Raw genomic sequence first — 17651 nt, 5'->3', positions numbered from 1 at the left:
TATGTGTGTGTGTGTGTGTGTGTGTGTGTGTATGTATGTATATATATGCATATATATATATATATAACAAAAGAAACAAGGCAATAATTTAATAGATGCAGTAAAAATCTAGTTTTGTATAACTACAGAAAGGAATAGAGACTTGAGGATCATTTTATCAAAAGATATTACTGTTTATACTCAGAGAATCTCTATGTATCCTCATTTAGAATTCTTTCCCTCTGAGCTTTTCTTGTCTTCTCTTTATTTTTTATCACCTGTGACATGAGATTTATTCATTATGAAATAAGTATGCATTGCTTAACCTGGTCAATTTGATGATCATTTAAAAAGCAACTCAGTGAACTTGGCATCAGAAAAAATTATGTTCAAATCCAACCCAAAAACCAAATCTAAAAACAACCTACTGTATGTGATGTTGGGCAAGTCACTTAACATCCCTCAAACTCAGTTTTTTCATTTTTAAAATGAAAATAATAGTACATGCCACACAGAGTTATTGCAAAGATCAAAGGTGATAAAATTTATAAAAAGGTTTTCAAACATTAGCTTATTATTGTATTGTTAAATTAAGGAAAAGTTTCTAAATAATTACAGCTATCCAGCAGTGTAATGAGTCACCTTTGGCGGCAGTGTATTTTGGAGTTTTTAAATCAAGAAATGGAGTACCACCTTTGGGTCTATAGTAGAGTGCATTCTAATAATAATATATTATTATATTATTAAATACTAGCTGTTATTATCATTGTAATTTTTACTATTGTTACTCCATATAGGGCACTATATTCAATAATAAGAATAGAAAAATAACTACAATATGCATCCTGATATCCAGAAGCTTACAATTTAATCACAAAATTTTGAATTAATGAGTGGACTAGAGGAAAGAGACATATAAACAAGGAACAATGATACAAGGTGGAGTCATGTACATAAAAGAGATATTCAGACAAAATTCTGTTAAAAAGATGAGGGTTAAGGGGAAAACATTTTTTTCTGGGAGGTGGGATAGGAGAAGGATTTATGTAAGAAATGGCTATTGATTTGGGCCTTGAAAGAAAATTTCAATGGAGCATGATGGGAAAAGATCTATTCCAAGTATAGAGGCAGGGAAGCACATACAAAGGATGGAACTAGAAATGGGCAGGATAAGAAGAGGGGATGAAGGACAGTCTAATTGAAATGGGGTTTAGAGTACATCAATGGGAATAACAAGATATAAATCCAGAAAAGTAACTTAGAATCACATTATGGAACACCTCAAATACTAGAATCACAAGTTTCTATCTTTGAATGAATGGTATACTTGGAGAAGCGTTTTAATAAGATTACTCAGACAGTGGTGAACAATTGTCTGGAAAGAAGAGACCAGAGACAGGATTATAACTCAGCTTCTCCATTATTTGAGGCATTTACGGTGAAGTACTTGGAGACATTCAGAGTTAAAGGAAAGATTCAAAAGCACCTGGAAGTTACAGATCATATTTTATTCATCTGTGTATCCTCTCATGATACATAACACAGGGCACTAAATTGAGTAGTATAGTAAAGTTTCTTTTCTTTTTTTTTCTGCAGAGGAGAAGGCAAGGCAGTTGGGGTTAAGTGACTTGCCCAAGGTCACACAGTTAAGTGTCAAGTGTCTGAGGCTGGATTTGAACTCATGTCTTCCTGACTTGAGAGCCAGTGTTCTATTCACTGCACCACCTAGCTGCCTCTTGTAGTAAAGTTTTATGAAATAAGCACTGACTTAAGAGTCAAAAATCCTGGGTTTTAGTCTTAATTTCATGATTTATTGGTTTTGTATCCTCTGCCAAATCATTCAATCTCTCTAAAGCTCATTTCTAAATATAGATTAAGGGGATCCAAATAAATAGTTTTTGAGTTCCTTTTAGTTTTTAAAATTCTATTAATTGCATGATATAAACAATCAAGTTTGTAAACATTCACAACTTATTTGTTTCTATATACAAGGTGATATGATATGAAGGTGAAAAAAATCAGTGGACCTCAATGGGATTTTTCACTTACATGTATGACAGACAGCATCATATATAAAAGCTGATCTTTGAGTCAGGGAGAAGAACTAGGTTCTGGTCCTGCCTTTGATCCATATTAGCTGAGCCCATAGGAAAGTTACTTAATGTCTCAGTGGTCCAGGCAAGTCTTTAGAAATATGTTATTTAGGAATCAGTTGAGCAAGTTTTCAGACTGGAAGCTCTCCACAAAGATGTAATCTCAAGTTTGGACTAAATGCAATAATAGTAAGAACAATGTCTAACATTTATATACTACCTACTATGTGACATGCACTCTTCTAAGTGCTTTACATATATTGTTTCATTTGATTCTCACAACAACCTTGGGAGATAAGTGCTGTTATAATCCCCATTTCACAGATGAGAAAACTGAGAAAAGCAGAGATCAAGTGACTTACCCAGGGTCACACAGCTGGTTAAATGTGTGAGGATATATTTGAACTCAGATCTTTCTGATTTCAGGCCCTATGCTGTATCCACAATGCCACTAGCTGCCTAGATGATGCACGCACACACACACACACACACACACACACACACACATACACAGACACATATAAATTACATATCCAACATAACCATATATACATATGTATTTATGAAAACTATTTTCCAGATGAAAACAATATTGATCTGGTTTCTCTTTCTATTTGAGCCAGGTCTAAATATTTGTTTCCTTCTGACTTTAAGACAGCAGTACTAATAGAGGGGCAGTGGAACTCAGAGGATTCAGAATTAGAAGATAGTGATAGTCTATCCTTGACAACTTTCAGCTCTATGATCTTGGACAAATCATATAAACTGAGCCTCAATTTCTTCTCTTTGAAAATAGGAATATCAAAGTTAACTACCTCACAAGTTCAGTGGTATGAAAGTATTTGAAAAAATGTAAAACATTGTATAAATAAGGCATTATCTGACACTGTTGCTTTTTCACAGAGTGAATGATAATGTTTAATATGCATTACTTTCCAGACTAGAATCTTTCTTCTGTGCATGTAATCAGCATGGTAAGCACATTTTTTGCATGGTCCATAACTATTTGCCAGTCTGACTCTTTGCTGCCTAGATCTCATGATGCTTTGGTTCAAAAAGAGCTGTGCCAATATTTCATCATGGCATTGCTGATCACTGACCTCAAAGAACAACATATCTATTACTTAAAGTTCTTCATGAATTCTTTATTCTGTCTACCCATACCAAGTGACTAAATTTGAGCTTACTGAACAGGAACTACTTGCTGTTGTTATATTTCCATGGTCTCCAGCTACATATCATATTGACAGAATAGTGGACTGTATTAAAGAGTATCCTGGTTGTACTATAGAAAAGACTTATGGAAGTCCTTAATATCTAGAAACAATGGAACCAAGATGGAGGAGTAAAGGCAAGGACCCAGATCACCTCTCCAAACATTCCCTTCCAAACACCTTTAAAATAATGTCTGAAATCAAATTTTGGATCAGCAGAACCAGGAAAAGGTCAAAGGAGATTTTTTTTTCCAGCATAAGTTAATTTGGGAAGTCTAGAGCAGAGGTTTGTGACATAGGGGTGAGTGTAGGTTCAGAAGACAGAAGGAACATGAGGGGTGGGTCTTGGAAGAGGCCATGATGGCAGTAGCAGCTGCTTCAGGAACACTCAGCTTAGAGACTAAAAAGGGGGTCAGAGAATTAGTCAGAAAAAGATTATAGTGGAAACTTTGCTGGCCTGCGTGCAACTGGAGCTGATTGGTACCTCACTCATAAGTAATTCTGGATGTTCATAAGTTCATAAGTAGTTACAGGATGGAGTAGAATACTAGAACTTGCAGCTACAGGAGGACAGGGACCCATCCTAGGTAAATACCACAGAGCAGACTAGGAAAGCTGTGGCCACACCTTTACTAGGATAATACCATCTTGGATGTTGCAGACATACAGAACTAGCCCTAAAAACAACAACAACAACAACACACACACACAAACAACCTGAAGCTTGGTATAGTGCCTCCCCACCCTGAGGTGAGCAGAATCAATTTTAACATAAAGTTCAAAGTCAAGAAATAGACTGGGAACATGAGCAAAACAAACAAACAAATAAAACTTGACCATAAAAATTTATTATTGTGTCAGGGAAGATCAAAATATAAACTCAGAAGACCACAATGTATAAACCCCTACAAACCAAAACCTCAGATATAAATGCTGTTTATACAAAAGGCCGGGAAGAATTCCTGGATAAGTTAAAGAAAGAGATAAGAGTGGCAGAGGAAAAATTGGGAAGAAGAAATGAGCAATGAAACAGGAATGGGAATGATGAAATTAGGGAAAAAGGATCAATAGCTTGGTAAAAGAGGCACAAATAATACTGAATAAAATAACATCTTGAAAAATGGAATTGGTCAAATGGTAAAAGAGATTCAAAAGCTCTCTAAAGAAAATAATTTCTTAAAATATGGAATTGGGCAAGTGGAAGTTAATAACTCCATGAGAGTTCAAGAAACGATCAAACAAAGTCAAAAGAATGAAAAAAAAATAGAAGAAAATATGAAATACTTCACTGGAAAAACAAATGACCTGGAAAAGAGACTGGGGAGAGATAATTTAAGAATTATTGGAAAAACCCAAAATACTTGATTGAAAGAAGTCCCTAAACATAATTTTTCCAGCAATTATCAAGGAAAATTGCCCTGTTTGATTTGGAGAGTAAAATAGTTATTTGAAAGAATCACCTCCTGAAAGAGATCTCAAAATGAAAATTCCCAGGAATATTACTGCCAAACTCCAGATTTCTCTAGTCAAGGAGAAAATGTTGTGAGTAGCTAGAAAGAAAGAAAAAATAAAATATTGTGGAGTAACAGTCAAAATCATTATTTTGTGGTAAAGCAGTAGAGGGCTTAGAATATGATATTTTGGAAGGCAAAGTAGCTAGGATTACAATTAAAAATGACCTAACCAGGAAAGTTGCATATAATCATTCAAGGAGAAAAAAAAATGAATACTAGGGGCAGCTAGGTGGTGTAGTGAGTGAATAGAACACCATCCTTGAGTCAGGAGAACATGAGTACAAATTTGGCTTCAGACACCTCACACTAACCGGCTGTGTGACTTTGGGCAAGTCACTTAAACCAATTGCTATTTGCTCTGCCTTCCAAAAAAAAAAAAAAACAAAAAAAAATTTAACACTTAATGAAATAAAGAATTTTTAAGTATTTTTGATGAAAGGAACAAGCTGAATAAAAAGTTTGACATTCAAAGACAAGTCTCAAGAGAAGAGCAAAAAAGCAAACATGAAAGAGTAATCATAAAGGACTTGATAAAGTTAAACTGTTTCCGTTTCATATATGGGAAGAAGATACATGTAACCCCTAAGAACTTCATTATTATTAGGGGAGTTAAAAGGAGCTTATGCAGACAGAATATGGGGGTAAGTGAATTTCTTTTGGAATGGTTTCAAAAAAAAAGAAAAAAAAATGAAGGGTTGAGAAAAAAATACACTGGGAAAATGGGAAGGGAGAAGCAGAATGGGGAAAAATGTCTCACATAAAAAAGACACAAAAGGCAGAGATGTTTATAATGGAGGAGAAAATAGGTGGGGGTTGTAGAAAAATGCTTGAACCTCTCTCTCCTGGGAATTGGTTCAAAAAAGGAATAGTATATATACACACTCAGTTTGATATAGATTATATAACTTACCCAATACAAGAGGAAGGGAATAAGAGAAAGTAGGGAGATGATAGAGGGTGGATCAAGGGAGCAATTTATTAGAAACAACATAGCCTTTTGAGGTTGGGATAGGATAAAAGGAGAGAGAGAGAAGAATAAATAGAAGAAAATAGGATGGAGGGAAATAAACAGTGAGTAATCATAACAGTAAATGTGAATGTGATTAGCTAACACATAAAACAGAAGCAGACAGAAAAATGGATTAGAAACTAGAATCCAACAATATGTTGTGTATAAGAAACATATAGAAAACAGAAAGACATACACAGAGTCAAAATAAAGGATTGGAGCAGAATCCATTATGCTTCAACTGAAATTTATAAAAAAAGAGGGGCAACAATCATTTTCTCAAACAAAGCAAAAGCAAAAATTGACCTCATTAAAAGAGATAGGGAAACTCCTTTTTTTGCTAAAAGTTACCATATATAATGAAGTAGTATCAAAAAATTTTACAGTAAGTTTCTCTGAGAATGATTTCATCTCTCAAACATACAGAGATCAGTATCAAATTTATAAAAATAAGAGCCATTCCCCAATTTATAAATGGTCAAAAGATATGAATAAGCAGTTTTCAGAAGAAAAAAATTGGAGATATGTATAGTCATATAAAAATGCTCTAAATAACACTGGAACTAAGCCCAAAGGGATATAAAACTTTACATATCCTTTGACCCATCGGTGCCCCTCTACTAGGTCTATATCTCAAGGTGATCAAAGAAAAAATTTATATGCGTATAAAATATTTGTAGCAGCTCTTTTTTTTGTGGCAGCAAAGAATTGGTAATCTAGGGTATGCTCACCAATTAGGGAATGGCTAAAAAAGTTGTGGCATATGATTGTAATGGAGTACTATTGTGCTGTGAGAAATGATGAGGTGGATGGATTTTATTTGAAAAAAAAAAAACATGGCAAAACTTATATGATCTGATGCAAAGTAAAGTGAGTAGAAGCAGGAGATCATTGTGCACATTGTAATGATGATCACCTATGAAAGACTTCGTAACTTTGATCAATACAATGATCCAATACAATTCTAAAGGACTCATACTGAAAAAAAAAACCTATCTCCAGAGTGAAAAATGATTAGCTTTAAGTGGAAATTATCTGACCCTCAGCTAAATCATTTATAAAATAAGAATAATAATCCTAGCCTGAACTAACTCAGGATTGCTGCGAGCTTCAAATGACACAAAGAAAACAAAACTGCTTTGAAAATATTAAGCACTATATATAGGTAATACATTAATATTACTACTACTATCATTATTATTGTCATTATGTTTTTATACTTTTATACATTTCTTTTAAAAAATTTAATATTTTATTTTCCCCCAAGAACATGTAAAAATAATTTTATCATTCTTATTTTTCAAATTTGAACCCCAAATTCATTCCCTCCCTCCCCAATCTACTTCATTGAGAAGATAAAAAAAATTGATATAGGTTATACCCATCATTATAGTTTTAAAAATCACATAACTACTCAGACAATATTTACATAGCTTATTATTAATTTTTAATATATTTTTTGCATCATGGCTAATTTGGAAATATGTTTTGCATGATTTCACAAGTATAATTGATATATTATATCAACTATATCAATACCTTCTCAGTGGGTGGGTAGTGTAATATGATAATACATTTATTAGAAAAAAAAACAAAATTTTCTTTGGAATTCTGGCTTCTTAGGTGTTACAGTGATAGGACCAGACTAGGCTTTATTCTCTTCCATTCCCCTAGTCCCTCTCCCCCTCTTTTGAAGGCAAGAGAGGCAGAAAGTAGATGTGTAAATATTTAAGAAAGCCCACTTGCCCAGTAGGGACAGAGGAGGGAAAAGGAAGAAAAAAGGAACTGATTTTTGGAAGCTAAGAAGCCTATTCCATAATCTGATGCTTTCACTGGCATCTGAGATGTATCCTTCTTTCCTTTTTTGTTTGAAAACAAATTTGAAGTGAATACTTAACATAATCTATTTAGTCAACACATTAAAGATATTTATAATACCTTTCAAACACAAATGTTAGGCTAGGAGCAGATACAGTGGACCAGGTTTAATATTCCTAGAAAAAGCAATAGAACAATTGCCAAATATGGTGCCTAGGGCTTATCTCTTGTTTCATTAACCCATCTAACCTTTATCCCAGGAGCGGAGAATCTTTTCACGTTGGAAGGCTGCATTAATATCAAGCTGTAATCAAATAAGGCCACATTTAAGAAACTTCAGTTGGATATACTTTAAAATGTACATTATTTTGTAAAAATCTAACTATTACATAATTGATAATTTTAAAAAATGAACATTAGTTGTTAATTTTAAACTTCATTGAGTCTGATTCTGATTTTTGTTGGAAAGCATTTGAATATTTGGTTACAGCATGGAGGTTTGCAATTACAATTGCTCCTCTAGATGTCTATCAGTCATTTGTGACCTTAAGAGGCTCTTGATTTTGGGTTAAGTAACAATGATTGAAAAGCAAGAAAGCATTATTTTGGGCAGGTTGTTGAAGGAGTGCGTATTCTGCTGCATCTTTCCATATTTCAATTGGACCTTTCTTAGAATAAAAAAAATGACTTTAAAATGTCATTTTCTGAAAGCTCAATCAAGTCCATCTGTCCTTTCCTTCAGTGTTTTCCTTGGTGATATCAATTAGGTAATGTTGAAATGCTAATTCGAGTGTAATGTCATGATTCTCAAAGTCAATGAACCTTTCATTGTACTTGCCAATTAACAGGTCTATAACAGCTATGTATTCTTCAAATGATCTGCATATATCATTCTGCTCATCAATGACCTTTACTAACTGGCAAACGTGTTCATCAGAAATTTCCTTTTGAGGAAGAAGTGTATTAAAAAAGGATTTTTTTTTCAAAATTCTTGGATGTTTTTCATTTGTTTGGCACGTATCATATATAGACTTAGTTTTACCTTGCAAAGAAATATTCTATTTATTTTGATTTGACATGATATGATATCACAAAGAAATGCAGAATATAGAAATCTTCTTTCAAAAATTCACATTGCTGTTTCTGTTCTTCATAAAACTTAACTATCTCTTCTCACAGAGATAAAATTTTGGCTAGCACCTGTCCCTGCAACAGCCAATGCACTTTAGAATGATATGGCAAATCCACACAAATTACCTCATTATTCAACTTTGGCATGTTACAAAACTGATGATACCATGTTGCATTGGCATAGATATAACTAACAATACTTTAAAATAATAGCTTTAGTGCAGATATTTTGCTGATGCACAGTACAATGAAAAGAAATGAGAGTATCTGGATCTGTTAATTTTTAAAAAATGGTATTAACAGTCCTAGATGATCTCATTGAAACATTATTGGGGTCTAAACACATTATGATTTTGACAATGCATTCTTTCACAATTTCTACATCAATGAATGACTTCCTTCTTTTTTTTCCTAAGTATATAAGCTATTTTATGAGTTGCTTCAGTGGCATTATTTCCAGGTCTTATTGGGGCTCAAAAGAATTGTCTTTGACCAGAAGTCTAGCTGTCAATACCATGGAACTGGCTAGGATTGCATCCCCCAAGAGCAGGCCAAAGGATGCTCTAGGTCCTGCTCCAGCTGGCAGGATAACCATTCCCTGCCTGAGTGTTGATGCTGTTAGCAGCAGACCAAACACTCCTACTTTGAGTACCCCATCTGCACAGACAGTTGCTGTTTCAGCTAAATTTGGGACCCCTGTGTCAGTGCCAGGTCAAAGGTTCACTGTGCAGATACCACCTTCCCAGGCTGCTGCCAAATCAGCTGTTCCTGCAGCTCCTGCTGTCTAGAATGTTCTGATTAACCCCTCTCTGATTGGGACAAAAAACATCCTCATCTCTACTAATGTGATATCAGATAACCCCTGTTGAGTCACCAAATGTGTTGAAAAGAAAACATGAAGACGTTGATGATTATGACAATTTGTAAATGGCATCATCAGACAGCCTCGTTGCATTTCTAAATTATAAATAGTCTGGAACATAACTGTAACCATGTTCAATTCATAGAAAACAAACAAATCAGTGTTTAAGTAGAAAGTAATGTAGTTGTAAAACTTTTTCTGCTAAGATTGTTGAACTTTAGTAGGATCATAAATGTTTTTCATGAGAAGTTGCATGCAATCAATAAAGTAATAATTTATCAAAAAAGAATTGTCTTTTCTTATCATCTTTTAATTTCTGCAATGCAACCTTTTTTGCCTGCCATTCTAATTTAAAGTATTTGTGGTCTTTATGAATGTTATAGTGCTGATGAGCATTGAATTTCTCTAATGTTGACATTGTAGTATCACAAAGCAAGCAAATCATCTCAAGTAGAAACAAGATAATATTGCAATTCCCAATCCTCATTTGAAAAAGAAATCTGTTTTCTTCCTTCATCATTCTCTTGGTCCTCTTTGATGTGATGGTATGTTAAGCAGACAGAATTTAAAAATACTGTTGTGCTGTGCAATTCTTCACAAATTCCACTTCAAATAGAAACACAGTGGACCATTGTCAAAATCTGATAACAGACTGGTGTATTTGGCCCCCATAAACTCTCGACAACCAGCCTCATGCAATGGTGGTGTCAGTCAGGTGGGGAAATTTATTACTAAATAACGAGCATAGCAACCCTCAATTTAGCCTTTATAGTATATTGATGTTCTACTTATGCCAGTCAATCTGGGAGGAATATTTCATTAGAACTTATTTTATTCTTTGGTATTAAAAACATATTCAATTTAAAAATGAAATAAAAGGACAAACAGATATGCATTAATAAAAATATAAGGACCTGATTTGGAAAATTTGGATTCAGTCAAAAGGCTGCATTTAAGAACCTAGAAAACCACATTTGTTCTTAAGACTGCAGGTTTCCCACCCTGTTTTATCCATTGTGCTAGTACATCTGTTTCCTTTACCCTCTTTACTCTGAGGTGCGTATGGTATTTGCAGCACTCCTTTGATATTCTACCCTCCTCTTTCTTCTCTACGGGAAAGGGGAAATGTCAATCATTCTATTTCATTGCCAATTTGCCCCCAAATACATAGACTAAGAGCGTTATTGCCTGTTCATCCACACCCTTGAATAAATTTCACAATAATGCATCTTTACTTCGATATGATAAATCTACAAGCTAAGAGTTATCATCCTCCAATAAGATAATTATGCAATCAACACCAGGCTCTAATTTCTTAGCAATAGAAGCTACTTTTACTTGATGGATTATAAAGGTACAGAGATGGCTTTTTAAAACTAGTTGAGTCTATGCAACAAAAAATTATATCTACTCCAATTGTTTCCAAAGTATAGCTGTTGGTAAAATCATCCCATTAGGATCTGAGAATATATAACTGAATGAAACCTTGGCAGTCCAGTTCTCTCATTTTACATATAAGGAAAACAAACCTAGGTTACATAAAGAAATAAAAAGTAGCAGAGCTGAGATTTGAGCCTAAGCTCCTTAACTCCATATCCAAGGTTCTTTTTACTGAACAATTAAGTCCTCCTAATTTAATAGGTAAGGGAATTGAAACCAAGAGAGGTTATAACTTGCTAAGATACAAGTAATAAATGAGTAGTAGAGAGGGTGTCAAAACTCAAGCTTTCATACTCAAAATTCAATGTGTTACTGTTCTCATAGTCAGTACCTACAAATGAAATGGATATAAGTATCACTCCTCCAAACACACACACACACACACACACACACACACATCAGTAGCATCCCTGTTAAGAGCTACAAAGTAAAAGGAGAAAAGAAAGCCATCTCCATGAAAGTGCTGGTATGGTTGTATGTCCAAAGCTTCCATATACTTCTCTTTAGGAATAGGATGCAGACAACAAATTCAACTGGTACAGCTTTGATTTTTAGCCCAAGGTTGGATCTAACTATCACTTTCATCTTTACTTTTTCCTGCAATCCTGTGTGAGAGCTCAAGGATGGAATTTGTCATGAGTGAAAAACTAACACAGATACCTATGAATACTAACATTCAGGGGGCTCACTTTGAGAAGTGTTCTGTGATTTGATCAGATGAAACTCTGGGCTAGCCGTTGTCCAGAGTCCCCCCGGCATTGAAATCCAGATGTTGATTTGGTATGGATGTAATGGCTGGACATTTTGGAAAGCTGTCTACTTGATCTGTTTCTGCCTGTATACTTTGAAGTTCAGGGTGCTGACCTTTTCCCCCTGAACGAGGTAAACCATATATGTTTGACTGATTAAAGTAAGCTTGTTAACCCATTTTAAGTTGCTTTCCTTTAACAAAGCAGATCTAAGAACCTGTATTGGCAGCAAACCCTGAGGACTCTTGGGGTGCTTGCTGCTACAAAATGGCGTCACGAACAGGATCTGCAGAGTAAAAAGAAAGTATGGGGGCTGGGATAATTGTTTGTTTCCCAGTTGTGGTAGCTGTGACTCTGTGGAGCCATAGACCAAGAGAGAAGAATGGCCTGCATGCGGACTTCGCTGAGCTGAGAGCAGGAATGGTGAGCTGCCTGCATTGGGACCTGGGCAGAAGCCAGGAGCGGCTGCCACCTGCGGGAGGAGAAGGAACCCAGGAGTTTGGAATTCAGCCACAGGAAAAGATAAGAACTGAGCAGCAAAGCAGGGGCACTGAGTGTGTTTCCTGGCTGCATCCCACAGTTTGGGACCCAGGGGGAGGATGGACTTGTGATTATGGTGGGTGGGATGAAGTGCCTTGGACCCCCAAGGACCCAACCTTGTTGGTTTTGTTGCCCAGCCCCCTCTCTGTACTTGGAAGCAGAGGCTGGAGCTGTGTGAGGGGAAGGACACCCCCTTCCCCCAAGAGAACTTTATCTGGACTCTTGCTTTGAATTTAGGTGATAATGCAATGTACTTTGTGTTTGTTTAAGGCCCAGTGGCCACTTTGGTAACTTCAGTTATGTATCTTGCAAATGTGAACTCTGATTGTTAATGCTAATTCAAAAGTAAATTGTCTATGCTATGGGAATGAAAGATCATGGGGCCGAATGTAATGGGAATGTAAATTTGAAGATCTTCCCTACCCCTAGGCTAAAGTGCACACTGGAGCCAGTGAGTCAATAAGGTTGTTACATTCTCTGAGCCAGGAGAAGGCTATATAAGCCCTGATGTGTAACTTTGTTTTGGGGCTCACTTTGAGAAGTATTCTGTGATTTGATCTGGATTCTGGGAAGCCATTGTCCAGAGCCCCCCGGCTTTGGAAAACCCAGATGTTGAAACCCAGATGTTGATTGGGTATGGATGCAATGGTTGGACAGTTTGGAAAGCTGTCTACTTGATCTGTTTCTTCTTGATAATTCTGCCTGTATACTTTGAAGTTCAGGGTGCTGACCTTTTCCCCCTGAACGAGGTAAACCATATATGTTTGACTGACTAAAGTAAGCTTGTTAACCCATTTTGAGTTGCTTTCCTTTAACAAAGCAGATCTAAGAACCTGTATTGGCAGCAAACCCTGAGGACTCTTGGGGTTCTTGCTGCTACATTGATCTGCCACAATTTGTTCCCTTATTCCCCAAGAGAGGGACACCCCCAGTTTCCAATTTTTGTTCCCATGAAAAGAATTGTTATAAATAGTTTGTACATATAGGTCCTTTTCTTCTTTCCTTGATTTCTTTGGTAGATGCTCAGAAGTGGTATAGTTGGCTCAAAGAATGCACAGATTAATAACATTCTGACCAGAAATCTAAATTGTTTTCTAGAATGACTGGATCAAATCACAGTTCCACCAACAAAACACAAATGTACCTATATTCCCTCCAACATTTTCTATTTTCCTCTTTTGTCATCTTTGCCAATTTGAGAGGTGTAAGGTAGAACCTCAAATTTGCTTAATTTATATTTTTCTAATTATCAGTGATGTAGAGCATTTTTACATAATTGTTAATACTTTGAATTTCTTCCTTTGAAAACTATCTATAAACTCATACCTGAATAACTGAAGTAATATTTATTGTTCATGGGTAGGTAAAGCCAATATAATTTTTAAAATGACAAATTTATCTAACTAATCTATTCAATGCTATCCCGATTAAATTACTAAAAGAATATTTTACAGACAGAAAAAATAATAACAAAGTTGATTCAGAAGATCAAAGGGTCAGGAACTTCAAAGAAACCAGGGGGTAAAAGATGAAAAAAAGATGTATTACACTACATTACATTATATGTTATGTTATGTTATATCTGTATTACAAGGTGAGAGCATTGTTGAAGTGTAGAAAGGAAAATTTAAATTATTTTCAATTAAAAGTTTCTTATATAAATAAATCCTATGTAGCCAAGATTAAAAGGAATGCAAAAAATTGGGGAAAAAAACTTTCGTCCCTGAGATAAGATGTGATTGGGTTGTAATACTGCTGTGCTGTAGGAAATGATGAGCTGGTTAATTTAGAAGAACATGGGAAGACTTAGACTTAAAAAAGAAGATTCTATCCACATCCAGAAAAACAGATGATAGGAGGAAATAAGCATAATATGGTATATATTATGTAAGAGTGTTTATGTTTACATATGTGTATATTTATAGATATCTATGTATACATATGTATATCCATACTTAATCTTAACTTTCTTTAGAGTGGTGAGTTCTCTGTACAGCAGAGAACAAAAGAAAACTCATAAGGAAGCAAAGAAAAGCTGGGTAGCTTTGAAAAAAAATGTGTATTATTTATTATATAGCTTTTCTTGAAATGGAAATTTATCGTTTATATTGAATGCTCTCTTATATTCTGCTGTATGCATGGTAATGATTTTTTTCTTTCTTTTCTAATTCTGTATTTAAGTTTAAAATAAAAAAAATTACAAAAAAAAAGAATACTAACATTCATCATAATGATTACATAAGGTGGAAAAGACCAGGGTTCATACATTTTTGGGTACCTCAGCTAAGCTGATTTTCCCATCCACAAACCTTCTCTTCCCTACACTCACTCTACTTATTCATCCCACACATTTCTTTTTACCCCCATGTTGTGGCAGGGCAAATAAAACCATAACTGTCACATTGCTTTCCATAATGTCTGGTCTTTGAAGTTCTTTACCCCTATTAATAATGTATACAAGGATCTGTTTGTTTCTTAGAATTTTGTAATTGCTAGTGTCGTCCTTCACTTTGAGGAAGATAAATAATTGATATTGTGTACCACAGAATATGTACATGCATACACATTTATACATTGCTATATTAATAATTAAGACCTCTTAGTATCTTTATGAAATAAAAGTTTATTCTCCACCCTATGAATTCTGAGGTAGGATACCTGTTGTATAGTTCTAAGAGGGAAGGAGGAGGACCTGTAAGTAAGAGGTCTCTGTAAGACCATTGATTTCTCTCTCTGAGACAAGAATGAAAGGCCATTCTCCAGAACCCAACTACACAATTAAAAAAAATAACTTTTTACTAACATTTTTTGTTTCTAACATCCTCATAGTCATCCCAAATATTCCTTCCCATTCCTTCCCAGAAATCCATCCCATATGACAAAAAGTATTTTTTAGATAGGAAAAAAACCCCCAGAACAACTGATCTATACATTGTAAAAGATCCAAAACACTTGTGGACCTTCTCATGTGTGATCATCATGAAAGCCCTTCTTAATCTTTATAATTTTGTTTTATATATATATATATATATATATATATATGTGTGTGTGTGTGTGTGTGTGTATATAGGCATGTTGCCATTCTTTTCCCTTCTATTGCTGTAATTAGTGTGTATATTGTTTTCTTGGTTATGTTTACTTTACTCATTTCAATGGAACTTGTTTTTTGCTTTTTGGAGGTCAGTTGGGCTTCAGTGATTTGCCTAAACTTACATGGTTAGTAAGTGTGTCAAGTGTCTGAGGCCAAATTTGAACTCAGGTCTTCCTCCCTGAACTCAGAGCCAGTGGTCTATGAGGGGCACAATGTAGCTGCCCCTAAATGGAACCTTTACTAAAACAATAAGTACTATCTATTTAAAACCAAGAACAAGCATTATCTTATAAGAAGAATAAGGTAGAAGACTTCCTAATAAGATTAGGAGTAAAGCAAGAATGTCCCTTTTCACCACTATCATTTAATATTGTACGAGAAATGCTAGCTATACCAATAAGAAAGGGAAAAGAAAAAAAAATAGGCAATAAGGAAACAAAACTGTCACTCTTTTCAGATAAAATTGTGGTATATTTTGTGAACCCTAGAGAATCCACTAAAAAACAATTGAAACAATTAACAACTTCAGCAAAGTTTTAAGACATAAATTAATTCACATTCATCATGAGCAATTCTATATGCTGTCAACAAAGTCCATCAGGAAGAGATAGAAAGAGAAAAGCCCTTTCAAATAACTGTGGATAATATAAAACACTTAGGAATCTGCCAAGAAAAACCCAGGAACTATATGAACACAATTACAAACTGAGTCATATAAATACAGTCAGATCTAAACAATTGGAGAAACATTAAGTGCTCATGGGTAGGTTGAGCCAATATGTTTTTAAATGATAATTTTACCTAAATTAATTTACTTATTCAGTGCCATGCCAATCAAAGTACCAAGAATTAAATTGTAAGTCCAGAAAAAATAATAATTAAATTGAATTGGAAGAACAAAACATCAAGAATATCATTGGAATCAATGAAAAATATGTAAAAGAAGTTGGCCTAGCAATACTAAATCTCACACTGTATTATAAAGAAGAAATCATCAAAATAATCTGGTACTGGTTAAGAAATATAGCTACAGATCAATAAAAAAGAAAATGTACAAAATACACAGGAATAAATGCTATAGTAATCTAAAGTTTACGGGCAGCTAGGTGGCACAGTGAATAGAGCACCGGCTCTGGAGTCAGGAGGACCTGAGTTCAAATCTGACCTCAGACACTTAACACAAACTAACAATATGACCTTGGGCAATTCACTTAACCCCAACTGCCCTACTTTTCCTTCTCAAAAAAAAACATATATATATACACATATAGTAATCTAACATTTGATAAACCCCCAAAAAACAAGTCTTTGGGACAGGAACTCAATATCTGGAAAAATCTTTTTGGGAAAATTGAAAAGTGGTTTGACAGAAGATAGGTATAAAACATCTCACACCATATACAAAGCTAAGGTCAAAGTGAATACCTGATTATGACCTAAAGGGTGATTTCATAATAAAATGAGGGGAGCATGGAGTAGTTTTGTTTCAGATCTATGGATAAGGAAGAATTTTTGACCTAATAAGAAATAGAGAGAATTATAAGATATAAAATGGATAATTTCCATTATATCAAATTAAAATAATTTGCACAAACAAAACCAATGCAGCTAAAATTAGAAGGAAAGAAGAAAACTGGAAAAAATACTTTACAAATCGTTTCTCTGATAAATGTGTTATTTCTCAAATATGTAGAGAACTGAGTCAAATTTATGTATACAAAAAAGTCATTACCCAATTGATAAATTGTTAAAGGATATGAACAGTTTTCAGAAGAAGAAATCAAAGCTATTTTTAGTCACATAATATTTTCTGAATCATTATTGATTAGAGAAATGCAGATTCAAACAAGTATAAGTTACCACTTCATGCTTATCAGTTTGGCTAATATGACAGCAAAGAAAAGTAACAAGTGTTGGAGGGGATGAGGAAAAATTGAAAAATTAAAGCACCATTGTTGAATGTAGTTGTGAAGTGATCCAAACATTATGGAGAGTATTTTGTAAATATACCCAAATGGCTGAAAACTGTTCATACCCTTTGACCCAACAATGCCCCAACTAGGTCTCTATCCCAAAAAGAGCAACAGAAAAGGAAAAGGACTTATTTGTATGAAAATACTTAGGGCAGTTCTTTTGTGGTGGCAAAAGAATTGGAAAGTAAGGGGATGCCCAACAACTGGGGATGACTGAACAAGTTGTGTCACATGATTG

The sequence above is a fragment of the Petaurus breviceps genome, unplaced genomic scaffold (genome assembly GCF_028583685.1).
Source record: "Petaurus breviceps papuanus isolate PSGF00001 unplaced genomic scaffold, PetGlider_PUasm1.0 154, whole genome shotgun sequence".
NCBI classification, from domain to species: Eukaryota; Metazoa; Chordata; class Mammalia; order Diprotodontia; family Petauridae; genus Petaurus; species Petaurus breviceps.
This window is presented reverse-complemented; position numbering follows the sequence as displayed.